The 23,039-nt window shown below is 46.4% G+C and overlaps 2 protein-coding genes across 2 annotated transcripts in view; one reads left to right on the forward strand and one right to left on the reverse strand.

Moving 5' to 3' along the window:
* The window catches only part of LOC135388942 (unconventional myosin-Ie-like), a 216,272-nt gene that overhangs the window by 88,299 nt on the left and 104,934 nt on the right, over nt 1-23,039 (reverse strand). The gene's annotated exons all lie outside the window — the stretch shown is intronic.
* LOC135388941 (potassium/sodium hyperpolarization-activated cyclic nucleotide-gated channel 2-like) overlaps nt 1-23,039 on the forward strand; it is a 271,076-nt gene that overhangs the window by 14,502 nt on the left and 233,535 nt on the right. The gene's annotated exons all lie outside the window — the stretch shown is intronic.

Here is a 23,039-nt window from a genome sequence, read left to right on the forward strand (position 1 = left end):
TTAAAACGTCGGTTGCGTAAAACTTGTCGTCGAAAAAGCCGGAGAAGTTTTAAAAGAGAGATACAAGGTGTGATATATAACTTACCCTATACAAGTATGACGCAGGAAGTAGTAGGATTGGATTGGATTGGATGTGAAAGAAGAATAGTAGGAAGTAGTAAGAAATCCAACAACAAGATTGCACTACACATTTATTCGCAAACGCATTACAAAATCACAACAACAAGAACAACAACAATGAATGACGGAGAAGTGATGATGACACCAAAATCACAAGTTAACTTTATTGAATCCCATTCTCCATAACCTATTCAGAAAATAAAGATCAATCCGAGGCGTAAACAAACTTTCCTCATTAAGCCTCATGATGAAGCCTCAGCTCCACGTCATCATTGTTCCATTTACACGCGAAACAGGAGCGGTACACAAGTCCTTCCTGTGTTGTAATGGCATCATGGTGAGGTCACGCTCTGTCGCGCCATAAAAAGGGCCCATTTCTGACCACAGCGACAGGCGCATATGGTATAGCATATATTGCGCTGCCATCCATTTACATTGCATAAGGGGCATTACCGTCAATGAAGTTGGCGGCGGGAAAAAAGTTTAAGCTTTCCGAAAGCGCTCGTTAGGACAGGGCGTTAAAGAGAGAAATGAAGCCTGCGGTTTCCTGCGGCCGATGGTTGATAGGATCATATGTTATGGTGGGTCGCAACAGCACGAGGAAACGGCCCGCTACACAATGGGCACCGCAGGACGAGGAAGTTTTTAAACGGGGGAACGCAGAGGTCTTTTCCTTTCATGGGGATATGAACTGGCGAAAGAACCTTCTTTTTTTTTTTTCAAAAGAAAACTTTGAAGTCAGAGACAGGGTCGACCTCATCAGCACATTATTTTGCCAGTTCAAGGTTGTGTTATTTGACGATGTCTTACAAAATGAAGGACCGACGCCTTTAAATCTAGCTAGCGTGTTAGCAGAAGACGAGGCAAAACACTTCAGAAGCTTCGTGGAACTAAGGTTGGGACTACTGGTCTGGTCGTGTTGCTTACTGCAGGTCTGGAAACAAGAGCATGGGCAGTAGGATATTCCTGTCTTCTGACAAGGAATGCATTCCAATATCATGTTGTAGTAGAGAGGAATCACATCACAACGATGACGTAATAGAAATTAATCCGAGCATTTACTTTCAGAGCAGGTGGAGAGATGAACTGGTACTTCAAACCAGAAATAGATGCCCGTTTGCAAACTGTAGTCAGCTGCTCGGAGCAAGGAAAACGCCTGCTCAAGTGCCACGACGGAATAACAAGCTTACAAAACATGCCGGCCAACGTTGGCTACGTGCGGTTGTTCTTGTGTGGCAGCGAAGAAAAACGAGCTGGCGTGAACCTAAATGATTTCCGGACGAATGGCAGCCTATCAGCTTATTTGCAGTGTGGCGTCATTGCATCACTCAGCACGACAACAGAATTGCGTTTTAAGCGCGTTGTAGCTTCGCTGACATTGTTTGTTATTCGGATAAGTGTTGAATTATGTACATCGGACGTTGATGTCGTTCTCATAGAAGGTCGTCACACACGATGATAATCTACAAGCTGACACAATGCCCGAAGAACAGGTGAAGAAGGCGGCAGTTACGGTCACCGGCTCTATCCCTATCCGTCGCCATCGACCCCCTATATACGCTTCGTGCAAAGTGTCCGCCGCGTCACGGAAAATCCTGTCGGCAGCCATAGGAACTTCCAGGGCTATTCCAGGGTTTCCAGGGCTATTCGTACGCTTTCAATCGTCACCATGCTTCGGTGACACCGCGCCTGAGTTGATAGCTTCTAAAAGTAATGCCCTAACGCACGAACACACGTAGCGAACACACCAACACACGCAAGTGCGGTGCGCACGAAGAAAAGCTCAAAGAATTGTAATAACGCTGACATGCCTGCTTCTTCATATAGTCTTATGCCTTATTGACTGCTGAGAACACTGCTGAGAACTGCTGAGAAATTAGTCGTTAAATTAATTAATTAATTAATCTAATCTAATCTAGTCGTTAATCTAATTAATTAATTAGATTAAAATCGGCAAAGTTACACAAGCGATTCACACATTTTTGATTTTCATGACTCCCGCCACATACACTTTTGACTGGTTTCGATATCGGACGACTCACACAAAAAGTTCACTTTCCCACCGCTACGTGGCCACGCAAAGCGCCACCTTTAGTGTGTGCACGAGGCGTATTCAGCGTCGTTCATCACCTCATCATCAGGACACATCTCATCCTGCCCACTGTGCCTTGGGGGAGTGGGCCGCATCTCATGTGGCGAATTTCCCCATTCATCATCATTAATTTATCTGTTGTTGTTGTTGTTACGGCCACCGCAGTGTATACGGCAAAAATAAAACCAACATTAACACGCGTCACATTATCTTATGACTCGGCACGACAGCAAACTCCGTTTTCGTACACGTTTCATATCTTCGGCTTGACATCTGCATGTAATGACATGCGTGTAAAAACACCCGCGAGACGCCGTTTCCGTAAACATTATTTTCGCAAGAATTTCTGAAACGCGGATTAGGAATAACCCTAGAGTACTGTTCTAACGTGACTGCTCGCAGCTTCCATAATTTATGGGCCATCGTGTGATTGAAATAGTCTGAAAACACACTGGTCGTTTCGGTCTACATTTTCGGCGCGCATTACTCGCAACCCAAATAAATTCCTTATTCATAACAGTCGGGTTTGGCAAAAGCCAGCACAAAGAATTCTTTTCAAAAGGTACAATAGTGGAACAGTACGCCGCGGGAGTGAATTTTTGAACACATTCTCTTTCATCACGGGCTCATTTCCAGTGTTTGAACAGTATTTTTGAGGCTGAACTTAATTTACAAATGTACACACTCGTCAAAGTCGCAATATGTTGAAATTAGGAGGCCTGTTTCGATGACCTTCAGTTCGCAATTGGGGGGATATAAAAAAGCAGAAATACAGGTTATACAGAGAGGCAGCTTGCTTTGCATTAATGCGTTGTTGGCTACTATAGATAAAACGAGCAAACATATTTATGACAAGGGGCATGTCCTGTGTCCGTAACTAAACGTCCAAGAGCTTTGATGGTCAGGCGCTGCAACGATGAGTTGGCCAAAGGTCCAAGTAGAACTCTCATACTCAGATGACTTGCTGTAACACTGCTTATCACAAGCGCAAACAGGAGCGTTCATGGGCAACACAGTTGCACGGTAAAGAACTATTTGAACTATTTGAAACGGTAACTATTTGAAAGAGTTAAAGTCGGTTTCATCAACGACAGCTACGATTACATTTGTCCTTACTACAGCAAACGCTTCGCTGCACTTCTTTTCATCTCTCGGCTAAAGGTTGATATCCGTACGATTCTTTGCCTAGACAGAAACACGAACCCACTGCGTACAGGCGAGAAATAAGAACGCACACAATGCCGTCAGGTTATGGCTGCTCTCGAAGATGTACTATTATTAACCGGAACTACAATCACGGTAAGCTGCTGTGTAAGAAGATTTGATAACGGAAGTCTGATCGACCCACTCGCCGCGTATGATCCAATTATGTCGCAGCACAGTAAAACGCACGATACTAAGCACACGGCTCAGTGGACGAAGGAATAAGACATTTTCCTTCCATTTCCTTCTCGCTTGCTCCATTTTCGAGAGACTTAAATGCGACTCGCGGTTAACGAAGGAGGAGATGAAAATGACACGATGAAATTTTAAACGTGATTCGTTTGAGACAAAAAAATTCAATTTGGAGGACAAGGAGAGAAAAAAAGTCCCCGATTGCCCGTTCAGCAGAAAGGCAGGAGTTTAGCGAAAGAAGCAATGTACGCTGTCGATTTGAAGGTTACTTATAGGGGGAGGGGGGAATGACGTTCAATAACTACACGAACTTTGAACTACATGTTGAACTCCATTATCGTCTCTGTTCTTCTCTCGGCATCATCTCTTTGTTTTTTCATCATCTCATCATCTGTTTGTACTTTCTGTGTGTAAGTGTACCGGGGTAGCCAGTTCGACTTCGTCGAAACTCACATCCCCATTTTTTTTCTTTATCACATCACATCAGATCACACGTTCAATTATAATAATTAGAAACAAGAAAGAAGTAAGAAGTGAGGTCTGCCTGCTCAACCAAGGCGGCAAGCTTCACTCTTGAAAAAAAAAAAAAAAAAGAGAGAAATGAAGACAGTCCTACGGACGAGGAGAAGGCCAGTCCAATGTGACCCACGGGTATTGGAAGAGCTTCCAACTGCGCCATAATTACTTCTCTACGACCTGGTGCTACCAGGGCAGTACCTCACGATGTGCGACAGGTCGCCGTGGGTGAAACAAGGCTCGCAGCGGGGGGATGGAGCGAGGCCAGTCTTGTAACGGAAGGCAGGTGTTACTTACAGTCTTGCATCTTAGTCTGTGAAGCAGGCTGTGAAGCTGTTCTTGGGTACCAATAAAACACTGTCTTATATCAGAGCGCGGTTTGCCAATAACTATGATTATAGGTTTTTTAAATTCTTCTTTTATTATGCGTTAGCACAGCGAAGCGATTGTGGACGTGATCGGTGTACAAAACAAACATATGGAGAGAGGACAGCAGGAAAGTGTGGCTGACTCTGTGTGTATATGGGGGGGGGGGGGGGTAGTATGCGTCCGGGCCGACTCCAGGAGGAGCTGTACGGACATCCGCCCACTTACAAGGGTTGTACATGTGGACAAGTGCGAGCAGACTAAACTTCTACATCGAGAATCGAAATATATCAGTCGTCGAAAACGCCAGCCACCCACAAGACTCATCCTGTGTCTTGAGCTGTGTTTGTGAGCCGTGGTGTTTCAGCCTCGGATTCGTTACTTTCAATCACGCTTTGTACCTATTTCGCACCTCATACAACAATGCTCTACTGAACGTTTCCGACAGGAAGCATTGTACGCGTAGAAACAGCATACTCGTGTAACTTACTTCACGGCAAACGACCTTCCTCATCTGAAAAAAAAAAAAAAAGAAGCGATCTGCGGTCCCCACGTATCGAACACCCATATACAGGGTGTCCCAGAAAACGTGTCATTAAAGTATAATAAAAACTACACCAACCAGAATCACGCTATCAACGACATTTGTTCTTACTAGGTCTTTGCCACTTCCTGCTGTGAATGTCATCTAACTAAAGTTTTATTATGTCAGCTTTTACGAACTGACAAAGGAAATTTGCCAAGGAAAGTTCCAACAAGTTGCCAACTAGTTCTGGTCCTGCATTCAACAGCTGAAGCATGACCTGCCACGTTTTCAAGTTGAGCCTCAGGGGCGTTCAACTCCACCTTGGACCCTCGCTCTACCATCTGTTTCGCTATTCGTTCCTGGGCTGCAGAGAAAGAATGATGTTGCTGCAGGTGTGTCCAAGGTGCTCACCTTGGATATGATGAGCGACCTGTATGCAAGCTTTACTCCTGTTTTTACGGGCTGCTCATCCACAAAAACCAGCTTCGCATGCGCCTATGTTATTCCCTCCGAAGACATACCTGGTATCTCCCGTCTCTCGTATCGGATGTCGTCAACATGTGCTGAGCTGCATGCTTTGCTCTTTGCCATGCGCAAGATTCTGCAGTGTTCGGTTCGACCATGGGTCTTCTACGCAAACTCCAAGGCTAATCTAATGCCTCGCAACAATGGGCATTCGCGGTCCCCTAGCGTGCATTGTTGCTGACGTGCTTGAATCCCACAAGGAGCTGCTGGACCTAGGCCACTGCATAGTATTACAGTGGGTACCTGGTAATGTGGGCATACCCGGCAATGAAGAGGCTGACCAGGCTGTCCTACGGGGTCGTCAGATACCTTCAGCCCACTCTATAACCTTGCCCGAAGGTGACCGTCGGGCCCTTGTCCGTGCTATCTCTGCAAACAAGACGAGATCACAGTGGCTGCATGACATGGCACCCTATACACTCTGCTCCACGCATTGGATCCGTCTCTCTCTCTCTGTCGCTTCCTCATCGCCTTCCGCGACACTACGCATCTCTTCTTCACCGCGCATGCGGCTGAAATGTTGCATTTACCACAGTTATGAGGCAGGCGTCTTGGCCGTGCGGCATCGGACCTCTGTACATCATGCAATGTGCGCGTTGACCTGCACCACCTACTTATCGACTGCCCTTACTACCAGCGGGAGCGTGAGATCTTGCAGCACGGAGTGCATGCAATCGACCACCGCCCCTTTATCATAGGCTCATGGGACCATGGTCCAGCAGCGGCACCAAGGTCTCCGTCACCTTTGGGATTTCCCGTCATCAACAGGCCTCTTCACCCTGCTTTGATCTCCTGAATCCTCATCTCCATCATCATCTCTAACTATCTACAAATGGCACTGGGGCAGCGCCCAGCCTGCTGGACGGCATCAGCCCCACATCATCATCGTCTCTTTATGTGAAGCGCGTGCCGAATTTATTCACGTTCATGATACAACAACAACAACAACAATAAATGAAGGAGAAGTGATGATGACATGGGATGTTTCCCCGTGGTAACTCGTGGTAGTTCATGATAACCGACACGGGTACTGAGGAAATGTCCCATCGAAAAAAAAAAAAAAATGACGAGCATCATGCGTTTCGGAGCGCTCACAGCAAAGTGCTCGACCACTTTTTGCGCGCCCTCACTCTCAGTCCGATGAAAGGAGGTGCTAAACCCAGTCCACATAGGGATAGTAGAAAAAGTGAGAGTTCTTGAAATGAGGAGAGGAAGGCACGAACCCAGCAGAAGTCGGATGCGATAAGCCATGCCGGTCTTATCTGGTACCGAAATAAGAAAATAAAAATATTCATTTACGGCACGTTCCGGCTCTTTTTCTGCTATTCCTGTGTGAACTGGGCTTAGCAGCATCCTTTCGTCGGACTGAGAGTGAGGGCGCGCAAAAAGTGGTCAAGCGCTTTGCTGTGAGCGCTCCGAAACGCATGATGTTCGTCAATTTTTTCCCATGGGATAGCTCCTCAATATCCGTGTCGATTATCATGAACTGAAGTAAATTCGGAACGCGCCTCCGATTGGTGGGGCAAAAAAGTGACCTTTATTACTTGGCAAATTTCCGAGTTCAGTTCGTAAAAACTGACGTAATAAAACTTAAGTTAGATGACATTCACATCAGGAGGTGGCAAAAAACCTAGTAAGAACAAATGCCGTTGGCCGCGTGATTTTTTGTATTATAATTTAATGACATGTTTTCTTGAACACCCTGTACAGTATATCTGTACCACGACCGACGAAAAGCATTCTTCATCGCTCGCTTTTTGACGCAACCACCACAAAAAGTCTCGTTGCACGAAAACCGCACGTCCGACAACTCCACTGTGCAACATGTCCCACGAATCAGTGTGTGCATGAGTTACACCAGCTGTACCCAGAACAACTACTAGGCCTTCTTCTGTAGGGTGCACTTTTACTGAACCAGCGTCTTCTAGGCTTCATACGTGAGGTCATAAGCACGTTCCGCGAGACGTGCTGTGGCCACGGACCAAAAGAGAGCGGCTTTCGGCAACTTCCCTTTGTTTCTCTATCCGGGCTCCACGCTGTAATTTTCGCACGGCCTAAAAATAAGGCTCGAAGTCTGTTCGGTCGCAGTTTTTATTTCTCTCGCGCGCGCACTTCCAGAGGGCGGTTGGACCATTTCGAAGCTCGATTAGCTTTGTTATCGGGAATCGAGGAGGACCGCTAAGGGAGTAAGGGACGTTCATTACGGAGCTTTTGGAGCCGAGGCTTTGTTTTTGTAACCGTCCCATGGAAAGATCGTTTATATCAATTCGTTCGCTTATCTAGAGGCGCGAGTATATATTGGGAACTTGGCTGGGATATTTGTGGCTCGTTGATTGCGAGAATGTTCGGGCACAGGTAACTTCTTTTTGGATTTCCAGCAGTGAACATAGACGGTGAATTAGGTTTCTTAATGTTTCTTCGTGTACGCTAGCACACGTGCGCCCAGTTTGTTGACTTATGACGTGCCTTGAAAGGATAAAGACTGTCCACTTCGCACCGAGAGGCAACCATAACGATGAGGAAGGCCACAGCTACTGGTCGGACTCTGGAGTACTTTCAGTGTCCTGGACTAAAAATATGAAGGAGACGGCCTTCAACCACCTACAGTTCCGCACTAGAAGACGCCGTAGGAAACATTAAAAATTGGAGGCTACTGTAACAAGAAAACGGTAATTGGAGGCGAAGACAACAACAATAGATGCTGGCGATGAGATGGGGGGGGGGGGATATAGGTTTATTGAAAAAACAAAAGCAAAGAAAGAGGGGAAAGGTTAGCCTGGCTCCAGAAGCCGATTTGCTATTCCCGCTTACAAAAAAGGAAAAAGAAACAGAAAGGCAAAACGAAAAGAGCGAAAGAAAAGAGGCGCAGTCACAGTCTCAGCGCGAGCCCTGTGTCAGTAAAGGCGCAGATATAGTCCGACGTAACTGTGCTGCGCGTACGCGCGCTGCACAGTTCCTGCGGCATTTTTGTGCGCCCCTGGTGGAGAAATTAAAGAACACAAAACACCATCGATCATCGTTATACCGACATCATTTAAAGGTAAAGACTATTTAACCACACGGAAATAGGAAAAGCGACGGATTTCTGTTGATTTCGATTTCCCTATAAACACACCAAGGAAAAGCGCTGTCATAAAGACACCGCTAACCCCAAACGGGAGCAATGTACACGTACTGGCGCAGAGTGTTTTCTGTGTGTAGCGTACTGGGGTAGCCAGTTCGACTTCGTCGGAACTCACATCCCCAATTTTTTTTTTTTTTTTTTGCTTTATCACATCAGATCACATCACAGAGTGCCAGGAAACTATTTTCAGCCTTCCTTCCAACTCGCACACCTTGTGAGAGAAAGAAAAGAAGGGGATATTGAATATGGGACAAAATCTGGGAACTCATTCAACCAAGGTTTCATTGGAGCGAAGATTCTTCCGAATATTGGCCGCACACGCCTTGTTGCACATGCATGCTAGGAGGAAAATAAGGAGAAAGAGCGGAACATCAAATGACTGCACGAATGAGAACGAGAAAATTGGATGGGATAAAATTCCGGGATTAAAAATGAAAAGCCGGTATGCTAGAGACGTCGGCTAAAATCATATTTTCGCTCAAGCTCCTTCGAATGGAACGCTGAAAAGCAGTGTCGTTCGTTTGTTTGCATTTACGGTGCCCTCACGTTTGGTTGGGAGGACAAAAACAGAAAAGGCCGAGTCGGCACCCGACGACCGTACACGCTAATGATACTCCCCCTCTCTCGAACTTTAAAAAAAAAAAAAAGAAAAGAATACATGGAGAAGTTATTTGAGCTCTACAACTGGTAATTACAAACGAGAGAGAGAGAGAAATACATGATGACGATGATATGGGGATGACTTCCGCTCATTGAGCAGAATGCTACCCCATTGCTATTGGGGAAAAATGAGAGGATGGTGATGAGGATTATGCTGACGACGTTGACCGGGTCTTAGAGGGAGAGGGAAGGAATTAAAAACGACATCTCATCACAACATTGGAATTGGAATAATACTCTTTAAAGCGCTGCCAAACGCGTGAGAAACGCGATAGCATTGTGTAAGTCCGTCGAAACCAAACGTCGGGGGGCGCCCGAACTTCGCAGAGACCAGAAAACACACGACAACTTCGTAGCCTTGAAAAGAGACGACGAAATAAGAGAACGAATAGAAGAAGAGACGACATAAATAACATGAACTGGTTGACAAGCCCCCGTGGCTCACAAGAACAGTCGAAAAAACACAGTTCGACTGGCATCGTCGACAACATTCTCCGTTACGTTGTTACACGTTGTGATATTCGCCACATTCGGCCATCCTTATAAAATTTCGACCTAGAAATTTCCATCATAGCAAAAACGTAGTTTTACACGTTGCTAATTGAAGACACATAACAGGCTATGCTCTTAAATACATGGTAGGTACATCAAACATTGAACAACATTGAAACATTGAACAGCATTGAAAACCATAATATCAAAAATAAAACATTTCAATATCAATTGAACATGTGTGGTAAAATGCAACATGTTATGCTTTTACGTTAACTCGGAATCCGAGTCTATGTCGTCATCACCAGCGTCATTTCTTGAGCACGAACTCCATAGCCTGAGTTAGTAGGTATGCGCCGTAGTGCTATAACGGCTCCCGTTTTGTCCGCTCATACGAGTGATGCTGCATGTGTCGTTAGGCAACATTGCTTCGATGACCAAGGGACCATGATACTTTGGTTGGACCTTGGTTGGCTTTCCGTCGCTTACTGGTAGTCTTCGCACTGCGACGATATCGCCAACTTCCTATCTTGGAGCTTTTGATCTTTGCAAGTGCTGTCCAGACTGTTTTTCTAGTTGTTGCTTTGTCGTTCTTGTTGCTTCTTGGCGGATCGTTTGTATGTTTTTGTTGAAACCTCCGTCCGAATCTAGGTATATTAGCCTTTGCGGCATTCATGTGCACACATGTGCTCTCTTTCGTCGTGCGTTGCTCTGTATGGTTTGCTGTAGACTGGCTTAGAACCATCAAGTTCTTCGATTTTCATTCCTGCCATCTTTCTTTTTCTGAGTTCGTGGATGTCAAATGTAAAAAAACCATCTGGGGAAGAGGTCAGCGATGTGATCAGATGTCTGTTCTGTTCTTGTGTTACCGTCGGCCCGCATTGTGCTTCGAGTTCCATGGTACGTCGCTCACTTGCGGTATCCTCGACTATGAGGACTGGAGAAACATCGTGGACTTGTTCTATGCCCTGCTCCTGTGTCGTGCTTTCGTCAACGTCGTTGAACACGCAAGCGTGCGTGGAAACTGGATCCACTTTCACCGCTTTACCGAATGAAAACTTCTTCTTTGTTGTTATTTCATCAGGGCTTCTGTGTACGATCGGTATTTGCGTCGTTCCATCTCGTAGCTCATGCAGACATCCGATGTCATGCTCGTGGAAGTTAATCTTAGCAGTCCCTGAATTATTGCTGTTTTTAGCCTTTACGTTGATGAACTGCACGGAGTTCGGCGGTACTGTAATGGAGTATTCGTTCCTCACAGTATATTTAATTTCACTATCATCCAGTGTGAAGTCTTTAAACGGGCCGTCCTTATGACTGTCAATTAGCTTCATGGAATTCTTCGCTTTAATCATGACAACGTTGTCAAGATCGATCAGCGTTCGTCCCACGAGTACATCGTAATGAATGACATTATCGCTCACAACATAGGCTGGGACTTCTGCTGTGACGTCGTCGATGCATATCTTAATGGCGGTCTTGCCAATTGGCATGGTTTTCTTTTGCGCGAGTCCATATAGCGCATCCTTCTCGGAGACATCGAGAATTTTTAGTCCACATTTGGCTGCTGCGGAAACTGTAATCATGCTTACGGCACTACCTTGATCAATAAATGAAGTCACCAATATTTCGTCGTTGATGACGGCTTGTTTTACGTATTTGGTGGGGCCCATGTCGCCGACGTAGAGGGATTCTTTCGTCGCTTTGTCTCTTCCAGATTTGCACTCTCGTTTTCCGTGACCGTACTTGTTACATGACGTGCAAAACTTTACTCTCTTCTCTTTGGGGCAGTCTTTAGCGATGTGATTGGCGTATTCGTTGCAATTGAAACATTTTTGGTTGCCCTGCGAGTCCTTTGCAAGGGCCCGCATTCCTCCTTTACGAGTCTGGATTGAATTTTCAGTTGCACCGATACCGATTTTTTTCTTGTTTTCGGGCGTTGATTTTTGAGTTCCTGTGCCGAACATGTCATTTCTTTCTTATTCCAATCGGACGTGACGCTTTAGATCATGCAGTAGCTGTTCTAATGAGTTGTGATGTTTAGGCATAAGCATTTGGTACGCTGACCTGTCGGCAGTACCTAGAAGGATCATTTCCTTCGTTTCGTCGTCCTTTAGCTCACAGCGTTTACAGAGATGCATCTTATCCAAAAAATAATCAAACACTGATTCACCCTTAACTTGAACTCTGTTGCGCATTTCTTCGTACTTAGTTACATGATTAGTAACAGGCAAAAACATATTCCTAAAATGGTACTCAAAATGTTCCCACGTGTCACATTCCTTTGACCTACTGCGATACCACGTTGCTGCAGGTCCCTTTAACTTCGTCCATACCACGGTTAGCCTCATAGGCTCAGTCCATTGGCACTGGATGGACAGCTGCTTAAATGTCTCTAGCCACTCTTCTGCTTGCTTTTCGTCACCGGCGCCGTCGAACAGATGGACCCCCTTGGAGATATCCGTCATGATGCGCGCAGAAGGGGCTTGACCATCGGTCCTCTTCGATGAGATTGAGTCGTAGAACATCTTGTCACGAACTTCGTCACGTTCTTTCATATACTTGATAAGTTTTTCCAGCTCAGTCATCGTTTTTGCTGGAACGTCGTTGCCGTCGTGAGCTTCGATAACCGTTGACGAGCCGTCTTCGTCGCTTAAACCAGACTGCTGCTGGTGTTCGTCGCCGGTCGTAACATTATCTTCGGTGCCGTTAGTTTTCGATCCCTGAGGGCGTCCTCGTTGCGATCCCGGCATTGTCTACCTTCGGTGCTTACGGGCTAAAGTCTAGATGAGTCAAAATTGATGAAAATGTTCATCTGCTCAAATGCTCATCAGTCAAATCAGTCCTTATCCCACTTCTGATAAAAATGTAAGTCCGTCGCACTCAAACGTCGGGGGGGGGGGGGGGGGGCATCCGAACTTCGCAGAGACTAGAAAACACACGACCACGTCGTAGCTTTGCAAAGAGACGACTATTTTATTTACAAAAAGAAGGGGGAGACAGAGGCACCAGAAACAGTGACCAGGTGCGCCTCTCGGAAGACGTTGCTTTGGGTATCAGGTTACACTGACCCATTCGGGGGTGTTCCAACGAGGGGTGCAGGTGCAGCGCCCTATAAATAAACTGGTTGACAAGCCCCCGTGGCTCACATGAACAGTCGAAAAAACACAGTTCGACTGGCATCGTCAACAACATTCTCCATTACGTTGTTACACGTTGTGATATTCGCCACAATTGTGACAGACGAAGGACGGTGCCTGCGCCGTGCATGATTTGCGTTGGCAAACCCGATCACAGGTGGCCATGGGTCTCGTGCAGAAGCAGGGATTGTCGCCTGCAAGCGCATTCACTGTTAAAGTCACCGTACTCTTTGGTGCGCATTTCTGAACGTCTGGCACCCTTTGTCGCACGCCGCCTATGTTCCTCATTTTCTGCCATCGCGTCTGTACCTCCCGCAGCAATGGCGGCACATCTGCGAACTCTGTACCCGCGACCAGCGGCACACCACCTACGCTGCAGCTCCGCGGCGTCCGTGTTGCCCGAAGACGTGGACGACAACACGCGATACGCGCAGTGTGCGCACTGCGAGCGCGTCCACCGGTTTCCTCTCAGCCGTAACAGCCGAAGTGGTGCGATGTACGAGGGAGAGAGGTTGAGTCGCGAGAGAGAGTGAGGAAGGGTGCCTTTCTGATGCCCCTCTCTCTCAAACTGACGCGACGCGGGCGGTTTCACCGAGGTCTCAAAAGTGCGTGGAAAACATTTTACAAAAAGCAGCACCTAGCACACGCAGACACAGGAACACATCTAAAGCAACAGTCCGCAACCAAAACCAAAGCTAAACGATGTTGATGTTGACGCAGGAATGATGGGGAGAGATTGTAGAGATAATAGACACGACAAATTCGGCTACTCCCATAACAGACCCCCCCCCCCCCCACACACACACACACAGAGAAAAGAAAAGAAAAGGAAACTAAAAACCCTCCACTATAGCGACACCTATCGGCCAAACGCCAAATCACCGGTTACCGTAGCGCAGAATGAGTCACACGGTCCTAATAGACTGACTCCGACGCACACCTCTGAATAAATGTTACAAGCGCAGACAATGCAGCATCCCTCTTGTCAGGTGGTCAAGGAACCAGCACTTTTACGATGTCGGAGTTCAACGAAACCTGAACAAAGCTATACTGTTACATGTTTTTTTAATAATGCTCACGGTCAGCGTACAAAATACCTCCATCGAATTCGCAATCAATTATTATATTATATTATATTATATATTATTATATTATATTATAACTGAATTTTACAGCTGGCGCGTTCGCTGCCGTAACGACACTGTAAGTAACTTCCGATCTCTGCCGCCGATTAGAGAGGCTATACATGCTGATTACGTGTTATCATATCCTAACATAGTCCTCAATCACTTTTACCTGAGTTAAACATCCTCGTGACGATGAAAGATGAAAGTCACTGAAAAGGTTAGCCAGCTGTAGGACTCGAACCCACATCTTCTTCTGCCTTGTATGTATTTGTCCCTTCTATGTTGTTCCAGCCTCAGAACATCAGTTCTTTCATCCTCGTGACGTCTGCCAAGGTACCGTAGCTGATGCTTAGGTAACGCTACCGCGACATCGAAACCGGATGCCAACATACCGTTCGTCTTTCTCGTTTACTTCAAAGCCTATCACGCTGTGCTGGACGAAAATTTGCATTTAGCTTATCCATTAAGCTTACAGTCGAATACAACTCTTATCTCAAAATCAGTTCCAGTCCCGCACCATTACTTTAATATGTAAGAGAGTATACGTATGAGAGTAATGTGATCACTTGGATATGCTATTCTTTGGGACATGGGAATAATTAAAGGAGGGCAGTAATCGAAAAAGAGCCGGACAGCAGCGGGGTTCGAAACACGCATATCTCGATTATCGGTCGAGCGCTTTGACCAATTCGACCACGCTGGCAACCGCTTTCCAACGACCTGCCTACACTCTAAGAAAAAAGGGTGTGAAACGTTGGTAACTTCTATAGTTACCACCTAGGTCAACATAGCGTCTGATAAAGGGTGTACAATGGTGGTAAAATCAATTATTATCATATCCATATTACCATACATGCAAATTGCTATAAAAAGGCGTTCGCCCCCCTCCCTCACCGAATCAGAAGCGGTGACCCTATCATTCGTAGGTAGCAGGTAGAACTTTGCAACCTTTTAGGCACAACATATGCGACAACTATTACCTCCTAAAAGGTGCAACTGCTCCACCCTTTCTTCTGAGAGTGTTGGACTAGGAGCCTCAATTGACTGAGGGGCACGAATTCACTCTGCTTACGAATAGCTTCGCTATCGTATCTTCAAAAGGAGCTGAGGATATATATTAGCCAACTCAAAAAGAGTAAAAGAAGAGAAAGAAAAAAAGCTCAGTAGAGAGGAAAGTAGTGTGACAATTTCACCATTCAGTCACCGTCTTTTTCACTGTTCGCGTACAGCCCCCCCCCCCCCCCCCCCCGTATGGACTGATAATGATAGCGCTGGTACTTGCTACGAACAGACAAAGGCACTATTTCGGGAGACAGACCCCATCGAGTGAAGAATCATCCATATACATCCCTTCTTTGCATTCGAGTTGGATCAATATGTTCAACTTCGTTCAAGCAGAACCAGGCTGTTTCCTGTCTCACTACTACTCTTTGAGAAGGCAACTTACAGTGATGGCCTTCTTGCAAAAGCATGTTCAAGAAAAGTGTTCTGTGTCTCCAGAAGGGTGCGCTTTCTATCCGACATTGAGTATTTTGTGCAGGAGGATCAGAGATGCTTTCAGGGCTTCCGGGAAACAGTCGGACTCAATCGTTGTCGGTCCGGTGAAAGCCGTACAAGTGCCGTAGAAGTGCCGAACTCGGCCTTTTGTCAAAAGAAGGAAGTTTGCTGGTCGTGTTGTACACGTTCTCAACGTGCGCTTATATGAAACTGCGGGTTCTGGATTTAGTACTTCAGTAAAAATTGAGTTGAAAGGTATTTTCAACCACATGTTGTTTTAAAAAAATCGTACACCATTTATATGATGCATAATGTAAAAAACCCCGAGACTAGGGAACACGAAGGGACAGACACAAACACGAAGTCTCTCTTTTGAGACTTCGTGTTTGTGTCTGTCCCTTCGTGTTCCCTAGTCTCGGGGTTTTTTACATTATGCATCATCTTCACCAGCTCGCTTGCTTCCTAGCCATTTTTTCATTACCATTTATATGTCCGCACAATAGGTCGTAAAGGGCAGCAAGAGATTCGACTACCATGGTCATGCTAAGATGATGCAATATGGTGTAAATTACTTATGGTGTAAATTAAATGACCAAGTAGAAATTTGACGAGAATAGCCTTACCTTCGGTAGCTAAGCAGCATACGAGGCTTTTTATATCTATAACCCTGGTTGCAGAAATAGCTGGACTATCTTTTTAACTTCGAATCGTATTTCATATCTGCCCGTGTTTGTTTTCTGTCGAAAACGCCAGCCAGCTACACTCAACATCAACAACAGATACGTAATGATGCCGACACAAAATGTTTAGACACATGGGATGCTGTACCCCTTCATTACCCTTGCTCCTATACGATCCAAACTTATGCAGCACTAAGCCACCCTCTATAGGTCATCGTGCGCAACTTGCTTCGGGGCAACGTCTTTACTACACACGTCACGATTGATTAATGGGAGGGCCATTACGCGAATGAAGGCAACTATCATCAATCTGGTTAGAGAAGAGATACGGACAGAATGCACCTTCCGTCGTGCGACAGTTATATCGTCTATGTCTCTTAATCATGACCATAACGACAACCAGATCTAGACGATCGCATCAAGATCCCATTATGTACGAGTTTTTTATTGTGTGCGCACCTCAGCGCCACCTGCACACCTTATAAACTAGAAAAGCTAAACATCGTGGTTTAAACACTACACGATGGTGACGTTATCGACAATAGAGATTATTAGAGACAAAGGGTATTAGAGACGATCATCTCTCGCGTGGACTCCCCAGCCTTCGACATCGCGAAACTGTTAGGTCCTCCGTCGTCCGAGAAGGCGCTGAGTGCACTTGGAGGTTTTCTACATACAACCGGGCTTATGGACGTTCTATGACTGGCCGAATGTGTGCTGTGTGTGCCCTCAGCGATTCCGACATTCTACACCCACTTGGTCGGAACTTTTCAACTCCATGTTGAACTCCATCATCATCTCTGTTCTTTTTTGGTCATCATGTCTTTGTTTTCTCATCACCTCATCATCTGTTTGCGCTTTCTATGTGTAAACGTAACGGGGTAGCCAGATCGACTTCGTCGAAACTCACATCCCCATTTTTTTCTTTATCACATCACATCACATCACATCACAATAGAGAGCTTTAGTGCATCGTACGCTATCGCCCTTGCGTACGTAAGGAATAGCGTGGTGGTTCTGCCCAATGCGCGAAGCTCTCTTCATGTTTTGCGCGTGCGCAGAACCACCGGCGCTATCTGTTACGTACGCAAAGGCGATAGCGTACGATATACTAAAACTCACTAATCTGATACAACTCTCACCGTATTCCCATAACTTCTCGAAGAGGGCGCTGCTGCTCTCTCGATAAAGCTGAAAACTCAGGGAGGGGAGGGGGCATGCGCAGGGGCGTCAGCATTTATCGATTATGTCAAAACGGTGTTCTACATCTCGCTATTGTGTTTTCTCAATTTGACACCGGCCCATTATGTGCTCCACAATATGTGCTTTTCTATCAACATCTCGGCATCGAACGCACTATACTATTAGGTCAGGGTCACCAGGTCAGGGTACTATTAGGTCAGGGTATTAGGTCACCAATCCTGGAAGAGGGACGGTGTCGCACAAGCCAAGAATAGAGGAAGAAATGAAACGATCAGATAGACATTCGTTAGCAGGGAATGTCTTAATCCCAAATGCAGTCATTAGTGAGCTTCTAAGCTAATAAATACACGCATAAGTGTAAAATTACAGGACCTTTCAGATTACCTTTCCTATTACCTTTCAGATAACCTTTCAAATTACAGGACAAAATTCCATCATTCTCTCTTTAACGACGCGCAACGCAGTCACACAGCACACAGACAGACCCGGATTTCCAAAACGTGCGCAAACTCTTTCGTGTTTTTCGTTTCTGAAGGAATACGTTAGCGGGTCCTGCACATCGTTGTCATCTCTTCAGTTGGTGACACCGCAGCTTCGCTTTAGATGAAGATATTGTCTGCATGTGCCGCGAGTGAAAACAATATAAAAATAAAGGGTGTGTGCTGCGCGTCGAGTTAAAAATTGATGGCTCAATTTAGTTTCTGCGAGCGTACGCGGCTGCATGGAAGAATAACGTCAGAACGATAAATATCGTCACCTGTGCTTCCGTGTTAGCCGACGTTCACTGCACTGCTGTCTGCATGCTTATGCACTTGTAGCGTTCAGAGGCATGACTGCTGGAATTTTGTGAAAGAAGACGCAACAGCTTCTTGACTTTTTCCTGCCCTTTAATTCAACTTGTGGCGGTCCACTTCCTTCTATGAGCGCTATGTACAGACATGAATATCCTGCTCGTATGGTGGTGGTGGGTCGACTTTAGGGGAACCTATCCCGACATCCGTAATGCGGGAGAACCTACTCAAAGCTACAGTCAGCACAACCAGTGGACGGGTTCGATCTCTGTACCTCCCAATATTTAGCACGATATTGAAGCCATCACGCACAGAACTTCAGCCCATAAACGATGACGGCTAAACGTTGCACAGAATGAAACCCCCATCACTCCTGATTTGCAGAAAGCACGGGGGGGCGTACGTCTTTTTGTGACAACCACCATGGGTACATAAGCGTCACAAAACGGCGTATGCCTCCCGTTTTTCAACAAATCTGGGGCGAGAACAATGCCATTCGAGATAACGGTTGACCATGAGCGTGCTATGCGGTGAAGTTCCGTTTTAAGAGTGTAGGAACGCCAGCCAACGTCCGCGATGTCATGCCCCATCCCAATATAGCAACGTGGGTACAACACTCATCCGCACCGGTCATCATATACAGTTGCGCTTCCAATCAATAATGCGACGCGTGGGAATCTGGGCAGACCCTCAATTGTCAAGGCTGCACGCCGTTTGTTGTCCCACTCCAGCACTAGACAATGTCAATCCCTGAGGGACACATCCATAGGAACGTCAAGAAAATGTCTTCTTATGGAAAAAGTCACTGCGGAGAAGTTGATGGTCACGGGACACGATGATGTGGGTGCTATAAGCGAGGATGTTGTCCCTTGTTTTGTTCGGGGGTGCTCTAGCAATGTCAGAGAAGGATGTCACTTGTTCATTTGCTTTTCTTGGACGCGCTGCAACGAGTTCTTTTTCGGTCAATGCGTCCGGATGACGTCTCCTGTCTTTCCCTGTATATGACATTTAGAAATGAGTCGCTTATTGTGATACGACCGATAAGGGTTGTCGACGAAGCCAATATGTAGTCTTAGTGATGATTTGTGTAGGTGCTGCTGATATTTACAACGGTACGGTCAAGGCGAGCGAGCTGCAAGTAGGGGATAGTTTCTTGCAAGTGGTACATCTGATCGCTTTGAGCAGCAACGGCAGCATCATGTGCCATGTGTAGGAACAGTGTTTAGGTACAGGCCAGCAAATAATGCGGCACCTGCACGACGTGAAGTCGAGTCTAAAATATGTCGAGGATTACCGAATATTATTCAAAACATTCCCCAATCCAAATCATTGGCATCGTCGTCATCTTCTCCAAGGTATGATGATAAGCTCGAATGAATGATGAAGCTTCCCAAGTATCGACGAGAGGTTATTAATGAATCCAAGGAATGGATGTGCCAAGAATATGTTCCTAAAATATAGAAGCAGAATAAAGAATACGAACTAAGAGCTTGAAAAAGTGCATGAGCTCGTATCGAAGGCGTATTGATAGTTAGTACGTTCGTCGCATGGGTGCACGAGTTATGAGTGTTTGTTCAGCACTGTATAGGATCTTCTCAGCAACTTCAGCACCTTATGTTTACCCGTAGAAGCGGCATTATCATCTTAAGATGCCACCGTAAAACTGCGTTCCAACTGGTGACAAGGGTGACAATATGTAACACCTGTGACATCATGTTCCACACCAAGACTGGGAGGTGACCCGGGTTCAAATCCGGCTGTGCTGTCTGGGTGTTTTCCTTCGGGTTTCCTCAGACGCTTTAAGACAAATGTCGACACAGTTCCCTGCGAAGTCGGCCCAGGACGCATGGTCCCCGCTGCGATAGTCGTGACGTTGCCCGCCTAAGCGTGGCCGACTACGGTCAGCAGTTCCATCATCACCACTAGGGTCCCTGAATAGCTTCAGAGTACTGCAACTGATGTACAACTGCAAGTTCTACGCCAGGGGGCGCCGTGTAGGGACGCCATATTGGTTCCGTTAAGTCCGTCTGCTAACAATGTTAATGACGGATCCCGTCTGTTGACGATCGTTCTTTCTTCTTTATTCGAGCGCGCTTTTGCGTCTCCCTTGACGTCAATGGATAAAGGTCCTCTAAACAAAATCGGTAAACAAATACTTTTACGGTCAATGCGCTGCAATTGATGATGTGAAATAAGTTTGCCGCAGCATACGGTCGTTTCGCCTGGGGGAAAAAAACTGCTCTCTTAAAAATGAACTTCACCGCATAGCACCGCTTCTAGTCAACCATCATCCCGAATGACATCCGTCTCTCCCCAAAACGGGTGACGTACGCCTTTTTTTGTACCACTTATGCAGTACATAATTGTTACAAAAAAAGGCGCGCGCCTCCTGTTTTCAACAAATCAGGGGCGAGAACGATGTCACTAGGGATGATAGTTGGCTACACCCTTAAAAGAGAACTTCACCGCAATGCATGGTCCTACACTCTTAAAAATGAACTCGCCGCATAGCACGCTCCTAGCAAACCATCATCTCGAATGAAATCGTTTTCTCCACCGATTTGCTGGAAACGAGAAGCGTACGCCATTTTTGTGACAATTATGAACTGTATAAGTGTCACAAGAGGCTAACGACTCCTGTTTTAAATAAATCAGGGGAAAGAACGATGTCATTCAATATGATGGTTGGCTAGGACCGTGCTATGCGGTAAAGTGCATTTTTAAGAGTGCGCGGTTCCACTGGCGTGTCAACAAAATGCCGTGGAGTTGCAGATTTTGTCCAATGGGAAACCGGCGCTCTCAACGTTACCAGATGGCTGTCGGCAAAGTGCCGGGGAAAAGGAATACGATACTCTGAGCGGAGTTATTCAGTGACTCTAATCACCACCTGTGACATTACGCGCCACAATACTACTCGCCTATGATATTCTACACTCTTCAGTGTAAATTCGGTCACAGATGCATTGCAACCTCTGAAACTACAACATCGTACACACAGAGGATGACGAACGTGTGATACATGGTACATGACAACGGCAGATAGTGTCTCGTTAACGCTCACATTATAATACCAATCTCGTTCCTGTCGTTGTTCACGCCTCTCTGAAAGTGCTCCCCCCATCGTCATCTCCTCATCCGTTCCCAATGCGCGATAGGGCAGTGTACCGCATCAGCTGCGGTGAATCGCCCACCTCATCATCATCCAATGTGTGTGCGTGTATGTGTGTTCACCTCCCGCGCCAGCAGCTAAGTCTAACCGCTCTCCGGAGGCACTTGTGGTTCAATCTTACTGAAAAATAAAGTGGATACAGATGGATATATACTTGGAAGCTGTTTTTCGTGCCCACGAAGAACGGTGAGTCGAACTGGTCTGATTAGTAACTTCCGTCCTGGAGTTCCGGCACGTTCCTTGGCACGAACTTTCAATCAGCTGCCACGTGTAGTTCATGCGCTATATAAACAGCGTCATTGGCCGCCTTCTTAGAGCCGTATCGGCCTACACGTGTCGTTGTTACATTGTGTGCCAACATGTAAACAGTGATGTTACATGTTGGCAGCAACGGCCCTGAAGAAATGCAGGACATTGCCGCCCAGCAAGACAGATTAAATTTGTTCCAGAACATCTCATGACCCGTGTGCTGTGTTCACATAACACATGTAACGACCAAAAACCATATTTGCTGCGTCGTTGCTAGAACCTTTGGTACAGGTCGGTGCTGCGTTAAGCTAGGTTCTCACTGCCGGGCGCCCGCTCCCGTTGCTTGAAACGGCAACCGGAGAACTGCAAGAGTGTCCACACTCAAAGCACACGACAGTCACCGGAATCTCGGGGTATCTCGACGAGAGGGAGACTTGCGCCACTTCCGTCTCCGCTGTTCGGCCGGCTGCTCAGCACTCCGTTTCAGGAACCGGAAACAGACGCCTCGCTCCGCTTCTCCACGATTGGTTGGTCATCACCACGGTCATCACCTGTCAGACGGCGTCAGTGTCGCAAGGAGCGACTGCTTGGACGGCGCCAGGGAACGATCCTCCGGCATGTTCCAAGTGGTGTTTCTGCCGTTGGGGACGCCGTTCCGGAATACGCGCCGGGCAGTGAAAACGCGCCTTTATGCGAACGCTCTAACCGCAAAAGAATTGTTTGGCACACAGCACGCATGGAGGGGTCGTAAACAGCGACGGACAAATTAGAGCCAAATAATATTAGTAAACTGTCGCCCCTCACGTGCTCCGCAGACACAAAATGGTCTCTTCTATATTTTCTGAATTCTTCCATGCGCTCCCAGCGCAACAACAAATAAGTGCGCAGCAACTGTAGCTGCAGCGCATTTTCGTGCAATCTCTGAGCCTTGCTTCCCTCCTCTCGTTACATTTCTGCCAGAACCAAGCTTTCCCGTTTTCCTTGCATTCCGCATATACTTTTTCTTCGTATTTCTCGTGGCTGCAAGAAGCAGAGGAAGAAAGAGGGGGGGGGGGGCGTAGCATACAGTGCGTTTTTGCTGAGATGCATCTTCTCTTAAGGATGCCTCCGTAACTCGTTCAGGAATTGATCCAAGATGATCGATCAGAGAAGAGCCACGATATTTACGTGAGGCAGGAAAGATGAAGCTGAATTTCCTCTGCTGTAGGCATTACCGCTCCGGTTTCAGATATCGGAATATTGAACGCACCTTCCTTTTCGTCTTTCTAGGTACGTGCACTAATCAAATGATCAGAGAGACGAATCGATTGCTTTCGTTTAGTTTTTCTTTTCTTTTTTTTTCGGTTAGCGGGATAAAGGTACTGAAA

Source organism: Ornithodoros turicata, chromosome 3 (assembly GCF_037126465.1).
Source record: "Ornithodoros turicata isolate Travis chromosome 3, ASM3712646v1, whole genome shotgun sequence".
In the NCBI taxonomy this organism is placed as follows: domain Eukaryota; kingdom Metazoa; phylum Arthropoda; class Arachnida; order Ixodida; family Argasidae; genus Ornithodoros; species Ornithodoros turicata.